Source organism: Mixophyes fleayi, chromosome 1 (genome assembly GCF_038048845.1).
Source record: "Mixophyes fleayi isolate aMixFle1 chromosome 1, aMixFle1.hap1, whole genome shotgun sequence".
Taxonomy (NCBI): domain Eukaryota; kingdom Metazoa; phylum Chordata; class Amphibia; order Anura; family Limnodynastidae; genus Mixophyes; species Mixophyes fleayi.
Genome location: NC_134402.1, coordinates 242,579,356 through 242,596,372, shown reverse-complemented (window position 1 = coordinate 242,596,372; position 17,017 = coordinate 242,579,356). Strand labels below are relative to the sequence as shown.

Genomic DNA, 17,017 nt, shown 5'->3' with positions numbered 1-17,017 from the left:
TTACATTTTGTTTTGTTTACTTTTATTTATTCTTTTACTGAATTTGCAACTGGAAGCTCAAGTCAAGCATTTTTTCTTGTTTTGTCCCACAGCTAACACCATCCTGAGATGGCAGCGGAGGACCTCTTTGATAGCCGTCACCAGCCAGGGGGCTTTAATAAATAGGAAAGATCCCTAAATCCAGCGAAAAAACTCCCATTTTCTTTGGATGTAGGTGTTTTCTCCCACTGATAAATAGACCTCATGAACTATGAAGGTAGAATACATTGTCCAGTGTTACACTGACATTCCACTGCAGCTCTGTAAAATAGTAAAATATTACCTTCCCACTACATTACAGCTACACCTCCTACCATGCCTTTATGACAGTGTTCTATTATTATACACAGCAGTTTAACACTGAGCAATATATTTTACCTTTATAGTGCATACCTGAAAATGTCAATTTTGGAGTGTAAGCAAGCTACAAATCTCAGTGCAAGACAATGACATGGGATGAACGTTGAAGAGAGAAAGCAAAATGTGTTTAGTAGACAGGTTATTATAATATATACCTGAAAGAACAGAGCTGTTGTAACTACCAAGAAATGGTAAGAAGGCTAGTTCACTTCAGCACTTCATTAAATTGGCATCATACAATAGTATTTAAGAATAAAGTAGGAAGTACATGTTATTTTCCATGTAGAATTAAAGCAATAATATTCTTTATAGTCTAATTCTTTCTTTTTCCTGAATTGTTTTCTGACATGTTTCATTAGTAATTTTAAATGAAACAATTTATGATAAAGATTTTATTTAATACATGCATGATTAAAATAAAGTAGATCCTTCAGTTGTCAACTGGTTTTCAGTATAGTAAATTATTGTATTGTACTAGCTCAGTTACAGTGGTTATGTGCATTTGCCCCGTAATACTCTGCCAACGCTCGAAAAGCTTTTAATGTAATGGTAAACTTGAAGCTTTGGATGACCTAGTTTACAAAGATGACTCATTAATAATTAACTAAAAATAAAAGATTGATACATCAACATAACATCAGCAGAATGGAAGCTAAGAGGCAGTACTATCATTTACATAATGAACATTCTGGTGCAGGAGTTCTTAGATGTCCTCACATTATGAGGTCTGACAAAGTACTTCTGCGCTGGGCCATTTTTCCTTGTAAATTATTACGTCTTTAGATGTTTATAGGTGTCATAGTGTCTAGGTGTTCTATCAAAAAAGAACCTCCACTCAAACATCTTTCTCTATTTGTTCCTTCATTACCCTCTCCAAACTAGATCTCTTTCTTCACTCCTTCTCCTGCACAACTCATGATTCCCACTTCAGGTTACCATCCTCAGACATTACATAATAAGGCTAAGAATAGTTCTGATGCATCAAAAGAAGAAGGTAACATAACTGGCTACATTTATTTTTTACAGGCTATATATCGGTTAGAAAACAAAAATGTTCAAATTGGATTATTTCCTTTAAATAAAATGGACGAACTATAAAACATTCTGAATAAATGATAATGAACAGTTATGTACTGCAGAACACGTGTCTCAGTTTTCCAAGGACCCTTGTTTTTTATGAAAATATTTAACTCACATTGCCTATTTTTCCAGAATTCAGACTCCTGATTCACCCACACTAATAGGACAATTGTGGATAGATTTATATAACTGTTTATTTCATTTGTGACTCAGCAGGAAATGGGATTGGATTTTTTGGCCTAAGCAAACTTCAAGTCACATGGTTGTCTAGTGTTTCTTATTTAACAATTAGTTGTTGTAAATATGTCAATTAGACCAAGAGGTTTTAAAACTACCTGCTGACTTCTTAGTAAAGTGATTCCAAATGCTGAAAATAAGTACCATACCTAAAAATTCTGTATATCACTAGAATAACTGCCATAGCTTTACCTCCAAGGATTTCAAGGCACACCAATAAGTAAAAATAGATGTGTCCTTCAGGTGGTATGTTTGGTGGTACAAGGTGAGGGCTTCCGAAAGGGCCAATTTAGGCTCCAGAGAGGATAGAAGGTAATTTGGCATCCTCCAGGTTCTAGGGGGTATTTTAGTCTGATGTAGATTCCTCGTACACTCTAGGGGGGGGGGGGGGGGGGGGCATGATCGCACCAGGTGATTTGGAGGGTCGACTTATCATATAAAATTAGGTCTATTCTCGAGTAAGAATCATGGACAGTCGAATAATATGTGTATTCCCTTGCACCAGGAGAGATAACGTGTCATGCATCGTGCAAATATATGTCACCGACTAAAGAGTAGAAGAAAAATTTAATTTGAGCTAAATGGCAACATTATAAACATAAGCAAATCATGCCTTCAGGCGTAAGAATGAATGCAGAACATTACCAACACAGTATAGTATGTTTTCATGCTATGCTGAAGGCAGTTCCTGTAATGAAATAAAAGCAAACAAGAACAATATACTTATCATTATGGACATGAGAGTGACAAACAAGTCCCAGGGAGCTATAGATAGGCTCAGTCCTTTCCAACTCGGGTCTACTCGGTACAAGGGTAAGACATCTGCAGGGAAAGGTCCTATGTAGAGGGTCTGCTCTCCCCATATGGTGCACGCTACAACAGTGGCAAAAAAAAGTGCAACAGTAGGTATACACAGGTAGGCAGTACAGGTGAAGTACCAAATATAAGGAATGGTGGAGCAGCCCAATAAGGCACTGTAAATAGGGTATAACCAGGCTCTAACTATATAGGGAGCGCAGCCCACTTTAGATGGGTGAGGCAGGAGGGCACCCAGTTAGTCCAAACAATGAAAGGCCTTGTGGAGGACTCTCTAACCCCGTGCCAGATGACAAACAAGGCCCTCAGGGTGGCAGTACTCACAATGGTAGGGTAGATGTAGAGAGGCAAACCCTAAAATCTATGCAAGAAGAAGGGGTCTCCACCGATGAGCACCTTTGGCTCATGATCTCTGACGGGACCTGTAAACAAGCCACTGTGTTGGGTCTGTGATGGTATCCGTTGTGGAAGTTGGCGGGTACAGGCCAGCGTCCTGGCGGGGAGAGCACAAGGCACTCACATACTCTGCCCTAGACAACTGATGCCCAATGAGCGGAACGAGGCAGAGTGCCGCACTGTCTTCTACTGGCACTTGCAGAGCCTTATACAGGTGGAAAGCTTCACCTCCAGGAAGTGCAGCAAGGCTACCTTACACAAGATGTTACAAGAACTCCATTCCAGGGACCGGGTCCAAGCACCGGCTAGTTCATATCAGGTACACGGTGTGGGTATCACCACTGTATGGCTCCCATGGAGGAACAGGCTAGACTACCGAGAGGTGGATGGAAGCAGGGTAGGCCCGAAAAGAGCAGTTAAGCAAACCAATAAAGCACCACGACCCAGTTCTCCTGGATGGTTCTGGATAGTTCCAGCAGGATCCAGGCAGTATGGGGAGACATCTGGCTGCCTTTTACAAGGAGAGCACACCTGGAGAAGTCCTATAAAAGATAAAGTGCAGGAGCTCCAGCACTATGCATCCTCACAGCATGGCAGTCAAAACATGCCCCCTGGAGTTTCTTCTTTATGCTACCCTCATCACATCTCCAGATATAGGCCCTATGGGGGTTACTGTCATTGAGACCATTCTTTACTTTGCAGTTGTTATTTGAAGAGAACACATTAGTGGCTATTACGTAAAACACAAAGGTATCTTACAATAATTGTGTTACAAAAAATAGAGTATATCAAATTTTCTCAATTAAAATATATGGCTTACTTTCTGCTTTCACTGGTATAGTATATGCCGTGTGACTTACCATCATCATCATTTTATATAGCATTAGCAAATTATCTTAGCTTTACAATTATCATTATGGAACTTAAGAATGACATCTGTTAGGACAAGTTTTAGAGCTTTCACTTGGTTTTTGAAGAGTGGAACTCGGGATCTTGTGTATTTATTAAAATGAAGTTCGATGTAAGTTCAGCTATGGGATTTGAAATACTGTAAGGGCTATTTAAGGGTTAAAATGAAAACAAATATGTGAAGGCTGAGGTTAGTATTTTTATGCATGTTTATTTTATTTAACCAGGAATTTCTTAGGATCATCTTGGTCAAGTAACTCAAACGAAAGAAGGAGACACTCCACTTTGCAACAAGGAATCTTCCTAGGGCAATCAGTACTAGCAGTCTAAACGTGAGCGCTCTTCCAGCGTGGAGCACAGGGCAAACACCTCTTTAAATTTAAAAAAAAAAGCCCCTTAATTTGCATATGATTCTGTGTGCTTATTGCTTGTGTATGGACAAATTGTATTTTTGTTTGTATCTGCTTATGGAAAAATAATAAACTTGAATAAAAAATGTATGCATATTATAATCTTTCTATCAAGTTAGAGCTTTCAATATTAGTTTAGAGCAGTGGTTCCCAAACTTTTGCAGTTCGCGGCACCCTTAGAGTCTCCAAATTTTTTCAAGGCACCCCTCCAAAATAATTATTGAGCAGTCCTGTTTTAGAAGTAGTTGGGTCAAAAAATTGTAATAAGTATTTAGGTCAGGACAGAAATACTTATTTAGTTGTATGCCCCCTCTGCATCCAGGCATCCAGGCACTCTGCCCTCAGGCACTCTGTCCCCTCTGCATCCAGACACACTGCCTCCTCTGCATCCAGACACACTGCCCCCTCTCACACTGCCCCCTCTGCCCTCTGTCACACTGTCCCCCTCCTCTGCCCTCTCTCACGATGTCCCCCCTCCTCTGCCCTCTCTCACGATGTCCCCCCTCCTCTGCCCTCTCTCACAATGTCCCCCCTCCTCTGCCCTCTCTCACGATGTCCCCCCTCCTCTGCCCTCTCTCACGCTGTCCCCCTCCTCTGCCCTCTGTCACACTCCTCTGCCCCTGTTACACTCCTCTGCCCCGTTGTGCCCCAGCTGTCACCCTCCTCTGCCCCTGTTACACTCCTCTGCCCCGTTGTGCCCCAGCTGTCACCCTCCTCTGCCCCTGTTACACTCCTCTGCCCCGTTGTGCCCCAGCTGTCACCCTCTCTGCTCCTGTTACACTCCCCTGCCACATTGTGCCCCAGCTGTCACCCTCTCTGCCCGTTACACTCCTCTGCCATGTTGTGCCCCATCTGTCACCATCTCTGCCCCTGTTACACTCCTCTGCCACGTTGTGCCCCAGCTGTCACCCTCTCTGCCCGTTACACTCCTCTGCCACGTTGTGCCCCAGCTGTCACCCTCTCTGCCCCAGCTGTCACCCTCTCTGCCCCAGCTGTCACCCTCTCTGCCCCTGCTGTCACCCTCTCTGCCCCCGCTGTCACGCTCCCTCTCACTCCTCTGCCGCGCGCCAGCCATAGAAAACAAAGAAAGAGCACAGAAACTTACCAATCCACCGGGCGCTGGGACCCAGCAGCCTCCTCTCTCCCGCAGCTGTCACTGACGTCGATATTCAGTGACAGCTGCGGGAGAAAGAAGGCTGCTGGGTCCCGGCGCCCGGCGGATTGGTAAGTTTCTGTGCTCTTTCTTTTTTTCAATGCTTGGCCCGCGGCACCCCAGTGACAGCGTCGCGGCACCCCTGGGAGCCGCGGCGCACAGTTTGGGAACCGCCGGTTTAGAGGTTATGGCAAAACACACTCTATGTTCATAACACTATTAACTATAACTGCACCAATAAGTCAGTCATGAGTTTGCATAAGGCTAGGTACACATTGAAGAATTTTCTGACCGATATGTTATCTGAAACGATTGTACCTAAGACTGAAAGTCCGATCAGTCTGACGATTCATGCATACACACTGACACAATTTACCTTCAGATTTGTGCTCTTCATCTGGTCCTTCATCTGGTCCTCTAGTCTTCAGAGAATGACAGCACTATATTCAATCATTCATTCTTGTCACATTGATTAAAATGCCTTGTTATAGCTATCCACATGTCTTAACAAATTTTGTTAACTTCTGTGACTCTGAAACGAAACATTCTGTCACGGAACTAACAAATTATTGATTCCTTCTGCAGCACTCTCTACATTTATTCACCGGGACATTCATTGCAAGTATCGGCTGAAAAGAGCCCGACTCTGTAAACTCTATGGGGATCGTGAGCATGAGTACATACACACTACATGATCGGTTGGTGATTGGTCAGATAATATTAAACAGTACGACCAACCAAATGAGCCGACAATCGACACTTTGGAATGACTTTCGACCAGGGCCGGACTGGGACTAAAAATCAGCCCTGGCATTTAAAGCACACAGGCCCACCTCTGTTGAAAAAAATGTGTGCGACAGTGCAGTGGCGGTGCCGCCAAGGGCGTAGCTACATTATGTTGGGGGCGTGGTCAAAATGGTGCGTTGATACATACATTATAATAAAACATTACATTTATCAGACCCTCCCCATCCACATTACGCCACCCCCCCAGATACATTATGACACCCCCAGCCCACTGTACTTATCTATGCTTCTGATGCTGCTGACATTCCTGTAGAGTGAGCAGGGAAGCTCTTAGTTTCACGAGATTAATAAATCTCATGAGACTTAGAGCTCCTCGGCTTGCTCTGCAGGCTGTGTCCTGGGCGGAACTGGGAGACACTGCTGACCAGAACTGGATTAAGGCTCGGGGGCCCGGCACTTAAGTCATAGGGGCTCCTATAATGTAATTTGGCTATTAGACAAATTTTTGACAAATACACAGGCAATACTGTGTGCACTACTGTTAGGTGCACGCAGTTCTGCCTTAACAAGCAGTACAGTGTGAAGTAGGACATATCTCCCAACTGTTCTTGTAGTCAGACCAAATCCTGACTAAGCGGGACAGTCACCCACCAAATTCAGAACAGTTGGCAGACTGTCCTGGTCTCTCCTACCTGTCTTGTCATGGTCACCACTTGTGGCTGCTGGTGTCTTTAGATCAGTTGCTGCTTGTCTGGATCCTGGAATGTTGGATGCCCTATTAGGAGAAAAAGTACATGAGTAAATGAAATTTAGCCCTGGTATTAAATCAATATAGCATCCACGTTTTAAAATTAGGCCTCACTGCAGCCACTCATTAAAATACTAGTATTCACATTTGATAAATAAATCTATTTCCCTCCAACTAGCCCTGACATTAAATAGCATTCCCATTTAATAAATAAAAATATTTTCCTCTCTCCAAACAACCCCAGCAAGAAATTAAATAGCATTTAAGTTTAATAAATATATCCATTTCCTACAACCACCCCAGGCATTAAATAACTCATAATCACATTTAATAAATAGACCTCATTTTCCACACACAGCCCCACATTCAATTAATAGCTCCCAAACCACCCCAGCATTAAATTAAAAATCCAATCACCCCATCTTAAATTGATAGGCCCCACTATTAAATTGCCCCTCCATCCCCCCACAAATTGAATAGCACCCAATAATTAGCCCCTACCTGCAATTCACCATTAGATTACCAGCCTACCTCCCACATTATATTAAGACCCCCCCATCCACACATTATAGTCATACACCGATCCCCCCCCCCACACACACACATTATAGTTGTACGCCGGCCCCCCCCACACACACACACACATTTTATGGTCATACACTGACCCCCCCACACACACATTATGGTCATACACTGACCCCCCCACACACACATTATGGTCATACACCGGCCCCCACACACACACACATTATGGTCATACACCGGCCCCCACACACACACACATTATGGTCATACGCCGGCCCCCACACACATACAATAGTCATACCCTGTCACACACAAAACATACTATATTTTCACTGTCACACACGTACACATTATAATTATACCCTGTCACACACACATACTTTACATACCCTGGCACCCACATACTTTACATACACTGGCACCCACATACTTTACATAATCTGGCACCCACATACTTTACATACCCTGGCACCCACATACTTTACATACCCTGTCACACACACATACTTTACATACCCTGGCACCCACATACTTTACATACCCTGGCACCCACATACTTTACATACCCTGGCACCCACATACTTTACATAATCTGGCACCCACATACTTTACATACCCTGGCACCCACATACTTTACATACCCTGGCACCCACATACTTTACATACTCTGGCACCCACATACTTTACATAATCTGGCACCCACATACTTTACATAATCTGGCACATAAACTACCCCCCCTCCCTCCTTACCTTGTGCGCTCCACGGCGCGCTGTGCAGTCTCTCCTATCACGTGGTGCGCGTCCCATGTGACATAGCCAGATCCATTCATAGAAGAGGAGGGGAGAAGAGGACGCGCGGCCACCAGGAAGTAAGTATACAGCCGGCCCCATTTCTCAGCGCACAGACTGTCATGCAGGAATTCTGGCATGACAGTCTGTGCGCTGAGCGATGGGGCCGGCCAGCTAGCAACCGGCCCATCTGGCCATCGGCCCTTCTGGCATTTGCCAGAAGTGCCAGATGGCCAGTCCGGCCCTGCTTTCGACCATCGTGTCACTATACACACTAACCTGACTTCCGACCGAACGGCCGTATGTCGGTTGATTTGCCAGATTATTGGACAAAAATTCTCCAGTGTATACCCAGCCTTAGCAATAACTTAAGATTTTTATTAAAGACATGTGCCACCAAAAACAACAGCTAAATCACAGATATTGAACTACATTGGCCACTCAGAGAGGGCAGGTTATTAGAATAATTGTTGTCATCTGTAAACACTCTTCGCCTTATTTATTTTAGCACAAGTAACTGTATTAATAAATGATATGGGAATTTTGAGTATAGAGCACTCTGTAAGAAATACAACGTGAGAAATTTTAGTTAGCAACAAAAATGTTGCAGCACAACTATTGGTCATACAGAGCCAAAACTATTTTAGTCCCTTGCTAATACTTTTCTAGTGAGCTGGAAACTATTTAATAGCAAGATGAACATACATGGTAAAAATACAGTCATATTTATTTTTATTTGTATGAATATATTAATTATTGTATTATAGGTATGCAATGACTAAAATGTGACACATTTGTGTTCCAAAAGTAATGCCAAAATGAATTTTGTTGGGGCAGTTGTTTGTGAGGTTAAGAATATTAAAACTGTAGAAGAAACTGAGAGTGAAAACAACATTCTAATACTCCAATTAATACTCCAATTAGGCCTTTGAGTTCCAAAGAAACTACAACACAAAGCTACTAATTGTCAGTAATGTGATTTTGCTCATGCCATGTGATGCTGGAAGCATCAGCCACGCCACTGGAAGATTTATTGGGTATATGTCACAGCTACACAGTATTGTAAAACCAAAACATTAAAGTAAGTTTGTTATATGAAAAGCAGGAAATAAGTGTCACATAAAGTTTTCTGACCTGATAACTTAAATGAACAAATCCCTCACAACAATGAATGTGCTACTCCAACTGCAAATAAAATGTAACTCTAATAAAATCTCTCCAATGATAGGTAGGGTATACAATTAATAATACTATTTATAAAAATTATTCAAGAAGCCATTTTATTTACTATTTAAACTTTCTTTGATCAGAAAATACTCATTCTAGTTTACATTGTGTTTTGTGTCAATTAGTGGCTACTCCTCCAGTAGTTAATTAACACATTGCAAAATTGCATATTGGAATGGGTAGAATTACTTTCCTTGTGTATGTTTTTTTAAGATCCATGAGCAAGTGTAAGGTTGCCAAGTCAGCCTTTTAAAACACTTATGGGGGAGTAACACTGCATAACTATATACTAATGTCTGCATTATCTGCAGGTTTAAATGGCTAACCTGGCAAATTTTCTAAGCGGTATTAATATTATGTTACATTATTATCATTTATTTTGAAAGCGCTGACATATTAAAAGGCGCTGTACATTGAGGGGACTAGGATACAATTGACAAACAATGACATGAAACAGAGATTAAAGATGGCTCTGCCCAATTGAGCTTGCAATATAAGAGCTGTGGGGAACACTTGAAACATAAGGTACCAGAACAACAGTTATAGCTGTTGGTGGGGAAAATTTGCTATTGTACAACAGAAGCATTATCAGACAACTATATTAAGGCAACTGCTGTTTTTCTGCAGATTCCAGGTGTGGTCTGGTTGCAGGGGCGAACGCAGGATTTAGAAGGGGGGGTTTCCACCCCCCCCCCCCCCCGGAAGAAAAAAAAAATATTGCGAGAGGGAGCAGCTCCATTTCGGCGAGTCTGAATTCTACAGCAGTATTATACTACAATACAGCACTGCCGCGGACGCTTCTTTGACAGCGCCGCGGCTGCTGTACAGTACCGTTGGTTCGCGGAGGGGAGGGGTTTCTGGAGAACCAGAAACCCCCCCTGCGTGCGCCCAGGGTCGGACTGGCCCGCCGGTGGTCCGGACTATCCACCGGTAGGCTCCGACCCTGAATCGCTCCCCTCTTCGTTGGTGGGGGGAGCTAGAAACTTTAATAGAAAAAAAAACAAAAACTCACGTGACCGCAGCGCTGGCTCCGTCCGCACTGAATGCCGGGCGTGACGTCATCACGCCCGACGTTCAGTGAGGAGCGCCGGCAAGACAGAGGAGAAGAAAAGGAAGAAGCAGATAGAAAAGGTAAGTGAAGGGGGAACATGGAACAGAGAAGGGGGAGCATGGAACAGAAATAGAAGTATGGAACAGAGAAGGGGGAACATGGAACAGAGAAGGGGGAACATGGAACAGAGAAGGGGGAGCATGGAACAGAAATAGAAGTATGGAACAGAGAAGGGGGAACATGGAACAGAGAAGGGGGAGCATGGAACAGAAATAGGAGTATGGAACAGAGAAGGGGGAACATGGAACAGAGAAGGGGAAGCATGGAACAGAAATAGAAGTATGGAACAGAGAAGGGGGAGCATGGAACAGAGAAGGGGGAGCATGGAACAGAGAAGGGGGAGCATGGAACAGAGAAGGGGGAGCATGGAACAGAGAAGGGGGAGCATGGAACAGAGAAGGGGAAGCATGGAACAGAGAAGGGGGAGCATGGAACAGAAATAGGAGCATGGAACAGAGAAGGGGGAGCATGGAACAGAGAAGGGGGAGCATGGCAGAGTGAAGGGGGAGCACAGACAGTATGGCAGTGTGTGAAGGGGAGCCAGGAGAAGGGGGGAGCAAAAGCAGCATGGAGGGTGCAATGTGATTATAAAGAGGCACATCATGGTGATGAAGGGGCGCAGTAATGTGTGTGTGATGGCACAACAGGCTTGTGGCAATGTAATGTGTGTGTGGTAGGTGGTGGCTAAATAATGGGTGCTATTTTCTTTGTAGGGTGAAGATGGGGCAATTTAATTTTATAGTGGGGACTATTAATTTAAGATGGGGTGGTTTGGGCGCTATTAATTGAATGTGGGGCTGAGTTTGAGGAGCATGAGGTATATTTATTAAATGTGAATATGAATTATTTAATGGCAGTGACGGCTGCAGGAAATAGGTATATTTATTATATGTAAATGTGATTAATTTATTGCAGGGGCTGTCTGTTGGGAGGGAAATAGGTTTATTAAATGGGAATACTATTACTTTTATGTTGGGGCTGGAGGAAGTCCTAAGTATTAAATGTGGGTCCTATTGATTTAACGCCGGGGCTGGTTGGAATTTTCTAAATGTACCCATTATTTTTTCCAAATAGGACCCCTCAACATTCCAGGATCCAGACAAACCGCAGCTAAAGAAACCAGCAGCCACAGGTGGTGACAATAACAGGTAGGACAGTCTGTCAAATGTTCTGAGTCTAGTGCAGGCTTGGCTAACCTGTGGCACTCCAGGTTTTGTGAAACTACAAGTCCCAGCATACCCTTCCAGCAATAGGCTGCTATATATTGGTAAAGCATGCTGAGGCTTGTAGTTTCACAACACCTGGAGTGCCACAGGTTAGTCAAGCCTGTTCTAGTGGGATAATCCCGATTTTTGGTGACTGTTCTGCCCAATCTAAGGGGCAGGTCAAGACTGTGTACTGTATATACACACTGCATTCTTTATATACTACACTATTGTGCTAGCTGTCCTTTGTGGGCTGACCACTCCCCCTCTAGTGTCTGGTCTCGCCTCTTTGATGGTTGGCCACACCCCCTCTGGTGGGCCCCTAGCGTTGCTGTCCCCTGGTGGGCCCTTCATGCCCCAGTGTCTCTGATTACATTTAACCCCTTCACTGCTAAGGACAAGTGGGATTTGTCCTGCACATATACCCCATAACTGCTAAGGACAAGTCCTACAAAAAGAATACTCACCAATCAGTACTGGTGAGTATTCCTCAGGGTAGGTATTTTCAGTGGAGGTGTTATTCATAGCAACTAGATAATGTATATAAATAAATGAGAGCTAGAAACTGTTTGGTTGCTATGGGCAACACCTCCACTTTTCCTGTTTAGAAGCTTCAGTAAATCTACCACAAAGTCTTGGGGCTAGATTTACTAAGCTGCGGGTTTGAAAAAGTGGGGATGTTTCCTATAGCAACCAATCAGATTCTAGATATCATTTATTTAGTGCTTTCTACAAAATGACAGCTAGAATCTGATTGGTTGCTATAGGCAACATCCCCACTTTTTCAAACCCGCAGCTTAGTAAATCTAGCCCTTGGTATGTTTTTTGTGGGTACTGCATAGAAAAATCAGTAACATTGATATTGGAATGTGGCCTGCCCAGAAAGTGTCACATAGGCTCAGCACTGTGGTGATCAAAAGCCTTAGCAGCAAAGAGGATAAACTCCTTATGATGAGCTTGTTCCTATATTTGTTACCCTCCAGTTGGCAGCCAAACTAAATAAAGTAGTGGCTTTTATGGAAAGAGCAAATTTCACACGCTGCCAGGCTCTTTCACACACACAAGCTATCTTGAAGTTGGTGAATTTTGCATTAACATCAATGTAGGCATGCTATGCTGGGCTACAAATAGCTATGTAAATGTTTCCATGTAGGCAAGTGAGATTGTTACATGTCACAAGTAACCAGAGAGATATGCTTACTGGAACATGGTCCTGAAAACTTTGAATGTTTACCTGGTAAGTAAATCAATTCATCATTGTTAGCAATCAGGGAAGGGCTGGCAAATTGTCAGCCTGGGGGGCAAGGCTCGACTCAGCAGCCTATTTTAAAGGGACAAAAATGCAGGTGGCCCAGTGACCCAGCCCAAGGTAACACACTATGGGACCGTCCCGGGGAGCAGAAGCCCAGCCTGCCCCTGTTAGCAATATATGTCAATATATTCTATATAGACATTGGCCATACAATATGCAATATTAGCCATACAAGGGACCTGTTTATTAAGAGAGTGCAGTGACAATCAAGATGTATCGCCATCGCTGCAAATCAGACCCATGCATAATGAAACACACTGTAATTTACCCTGCCAAGGCTGCTCTGGGAGCCCCGACACAGGGGCCTATTAATGAATCAGTTTTTACATCAAAATCCCCCGAAAATCTGTTATACCTGAACAAGATTGGAGTGACATATTCCAGCACACCCAAGCCAGTTCAATATGTGTGCGAGTGGAAGAAACACAATATAAAGTGCTGTCTTTGTGGCACCGGTGTCCCAGTATCTTAGCTAATATGTTCCTGGAAACACTGAATCTTTGCTGGAGATGCCAACTGGCACCGGGTACCCCGCTACATATCTGGTGGGCATGCTCATCTCTCAGGCCCTTCTAGAACACAGTTATACTCCAACATTATAGTGGGAACTGACCTGCCAAATTGTCCAACATACTGGCTACTTAACAATGCCAAAATAAATATGTCGGAACTCGTTTTAAGAGAAAAATAGCATCTCTTTAATGTGATTTATGACTGTTAATACGGGGGATATCATATTAAGAGGACTCAGTATCCTTTTGACTTATATAGAGGAGTTATTGTGACAATTTCCAGATTAATTGACCTCCTTGTGTTGAGCACCGTTCCTGTATATATTTATTTTGGTATGTCATCTATTTGATCTGCTCTGGTGGATTGGAGCAATTTATAGTGGAGGCTGCTGTACATCTATCTGCGCTGTATATCTCTGTACATTATTGTATTTCTGTACTTAACAATACCAAATTGCCCATTTCCCAATATAAAAAAATCTACTGTGCAATTCCTCAGCAACACAGCAAAGCCTGTCAGTCCACTGGAGATCCTCAGCAGCCCCATTTATCAAAGAACGGTTTGACCGCTTAGACTTTTATATGTCCATGGATGACATGATTTACTCCTCGGGTGATAAATATAGAATACACTACCTACTATGGTTTGAGTGGATGGCATTCAAGGAAACCACACTGTACACCCAATGGAATAAATGAAGTCCAAGTCCTACACCCCCCTACCTCCCCTTCCCCCTCTTTTTCTATTCCCTATCCAAATAAGTAGTTTCGCAACTACATATCTCCTGGCATGTTCATCTGTATTATCTACAACTCTGTTCGCGGAACCTGATGTTGAATGTTTCGGCCCAATTTATGAATCGCCTTACAGGAGTTCTTAACTTCCTAAATGTTGTCATTTGACAGATGGCTGAAAATAACACTCAATTGTGTTAATACTGCTATATGTAGATATAAATGCTGTACCGTTTTCAATAAAAATAAAATTTACAAAAAAAAAAAATACACCGAAAACGGCTATTTCGAGGGACCTCCGCAAATGGTCTCCCACTTAACTTCCTACCTTTTCTGCCTCCCTCCCCTCTTCCCCCTCCCCTGAATCTGCCTCCGTTCCCCCTTCTCTCCCTCTCACCCCGTATCTCTCTGTCTGTCTACCCCTCCCCTTAGATTGTACGCTCCCTTGAGCAGGGCCATCTCTCCTCCTGTTTCCTGCACCTTTAACTCTGCTCTCCAGCTACCTTTCCCCCACCCCTCTGGGGGTCTCCCCGTCATCCGCGCCCTTCCTCTTGGGCTCCGGCGCCTGCCGGTCTTCCCTCCCCCCTCTCTCTAGCTGTGCTCTGAGCTTACTGAGTTACTGTGCTTATTGTTTACTGTATTTTGCCGTCCCACCTTGTACTGTACTTGTTTGTCCCTGTACGGCACTACGGACACTGAGTGGCGCCTTATGAATAAAAAATAATAATAATAATAATAATAATGTAAGTATCCCCTCTATTTAATACAAGGAGATCATAGCAGATAGTTTTCTATGAGGACTACTATATTTTGTGATTTAATAGGTTCTGAAAATCAAATATCTTCAGAATTTGTGCCCAATGGCTCACTGAAGCCTATGGGGAGAGCATTGCGCTAGAGGGACCTCCGGTCACTATCGCAAAGGTGACCACTTTGGGATAGTGACCATAGAGAACATAGGAGACAGGTCTTCGCAAGAACAGCAGTTTTTTCGTGCGGTTCATAATCATCATGTTATTTATATAGCGCCACTAATTCCGCAGCGCTGTAGAGAGAACTCATTTACATCAGTCCCTGCCCCATTGGAGCTTACAGTCTAAATTCCCTAACACACACACACACACACACACACACACAGAGACACTAGGGTCAATTTAATAGCAGCCAATTCACCTACCAGTATGTTTTTGGAGTGTGGGAGGAAACCGGAGCACCCAGAGGAAACCCACGCAAACACAGTGATTCCTTGATAAATAGAAAAAAGCACTGAGAGAGCCCTTTGCCTGCTCTTTACAGCTTCTTAAATAGATATTGGCCAATATTGCAGCATATATGGCCAAAAAAGGATCTCAATGCTCACTTAAAATCCCTTTGAACTTGGCAGGATCATTATTGGATATGTTTGTAACTGCAGTGGGAAAATGACCCCTTACCACCTGTGCATGTGATTATCTTCTAACTAGACTAACAGATCTGAGTGATGCCAGAAGTTATCCAGCTGTTTGGGCATTAATTCTGTCCCCAGTGGATTGCACAGAGTTGCAGGATCAGCTTTTGTGTGGCCGGCAATTGTCAGAATGCTTGTTTTTCTAGAATTCAAACTCTTGATACATTTACACTATTTTAATTAGATGCAGTTTAATTACTCTTGACAGACCAAACTTTTCACTTGTAAACAAACAAATATTAACTTTACATGGTTACCCCAGTTTTCTGCGGAATTAGGTAAAAGTCGGAACTGACGGAAAGAGTCAACTTACTACATGGCCCTCTGCTGCTTGGTGTCTTGAGTGAAGCTTTTCATTCTTGTTCACGGAATTGGGTTCTCAGTACCTTATAAATCCATTCCGGCTGCTGGAATGGGGCTCTGAGTACATTAATCATCCATTCTGTGACCCTAAATGGATGATTAATATAAACAAAACCTTATTCCGACACCCGAATCGGATCACTAAGATACTCAGACATCTATTCCGGCACCCGGAATGGAGGGCTAAGGTACTAGAACCCCATTCCAGCACTTGGAATAGTTCTCTAAGATAAGTACAGCCCAATTCTGGCAGCCGGGATGGATGTCTAAGGTACTCAGGCATTCATTCTGGCACCCGGAATGGATGGTTAAGATATCGAGACATCCATTTTGGCACCCGGAATGAATGGTTAAGGTACTCGGAGCCCCATTCCGGCAGCCTGAATGGATGGTTGGTTAACTCTGAGCCCCATTCCGGCACTTGGAATAGTTCTCTAAGATACCTAAAGCTCAGTTCTGGCAGTCAGGATGGATGACTTAAACATCCATTCTGGCACCCGGAATGGATGGCTATGATATTGAGATATCCATTCCGGCACCCGGAATAAATAGCTAAGATATTGAGACATCTATTCCAGTAGCCAAAATGGATGGCTGAGGTACTCTGAGCACCATTCTGGCAGCCAGAATGGATGGTTAGGGTACTCTGAGCCGGTGGTAATCGTAAGAACGATTATCACAACCCCAGGACCCCGAAGGTTAACTTAACCTGACATTTGCGCTTTAAATGAAGAGTTATCTAGGTCGCACTGTTCAGTGACATGGAACTGAAGTGCCAGAGACCTCTTTCTTTGGGATTACTTGTGTAGCGTCGTTTTGCAGGCAAGTCTGTTCATATTTATGTATTTATTTTTTTCAATTCGGTGTTTAGTTGTAGGTATCCTGGTTGTCGGGGT

At 43.4% G+C, this 17,017-nt stretch overlaps 1 protein-coding gene and 1 long non-coding RNA gene across 3 annotated transcripts in view; both read left to right on the top strand.

Moving 5' to 3' along the window:
- The window catches only part of PIP5K1B (phosphatidylinositol-4-phosphate 5-kinase type 1 beta), a 252,655-nt gene that overhangs the window by 221,258 nt on the left and 14,380 nt on the right, over nt 1-17,017 (top strand). The gene's annotated exons all lie outside the window — the stretch shown is intronic.
- Nucleotides 92-4,237, top strand: LOC142107638 (uncharacterized). The gene is made up of 3 exons (XR_012679989.1): nt 92-256; nt 426-590; nt 4,065-4,237. It is a non-coding gene; the product is annotated as an uncharacterized LOC142107638 (long non-coding RNA).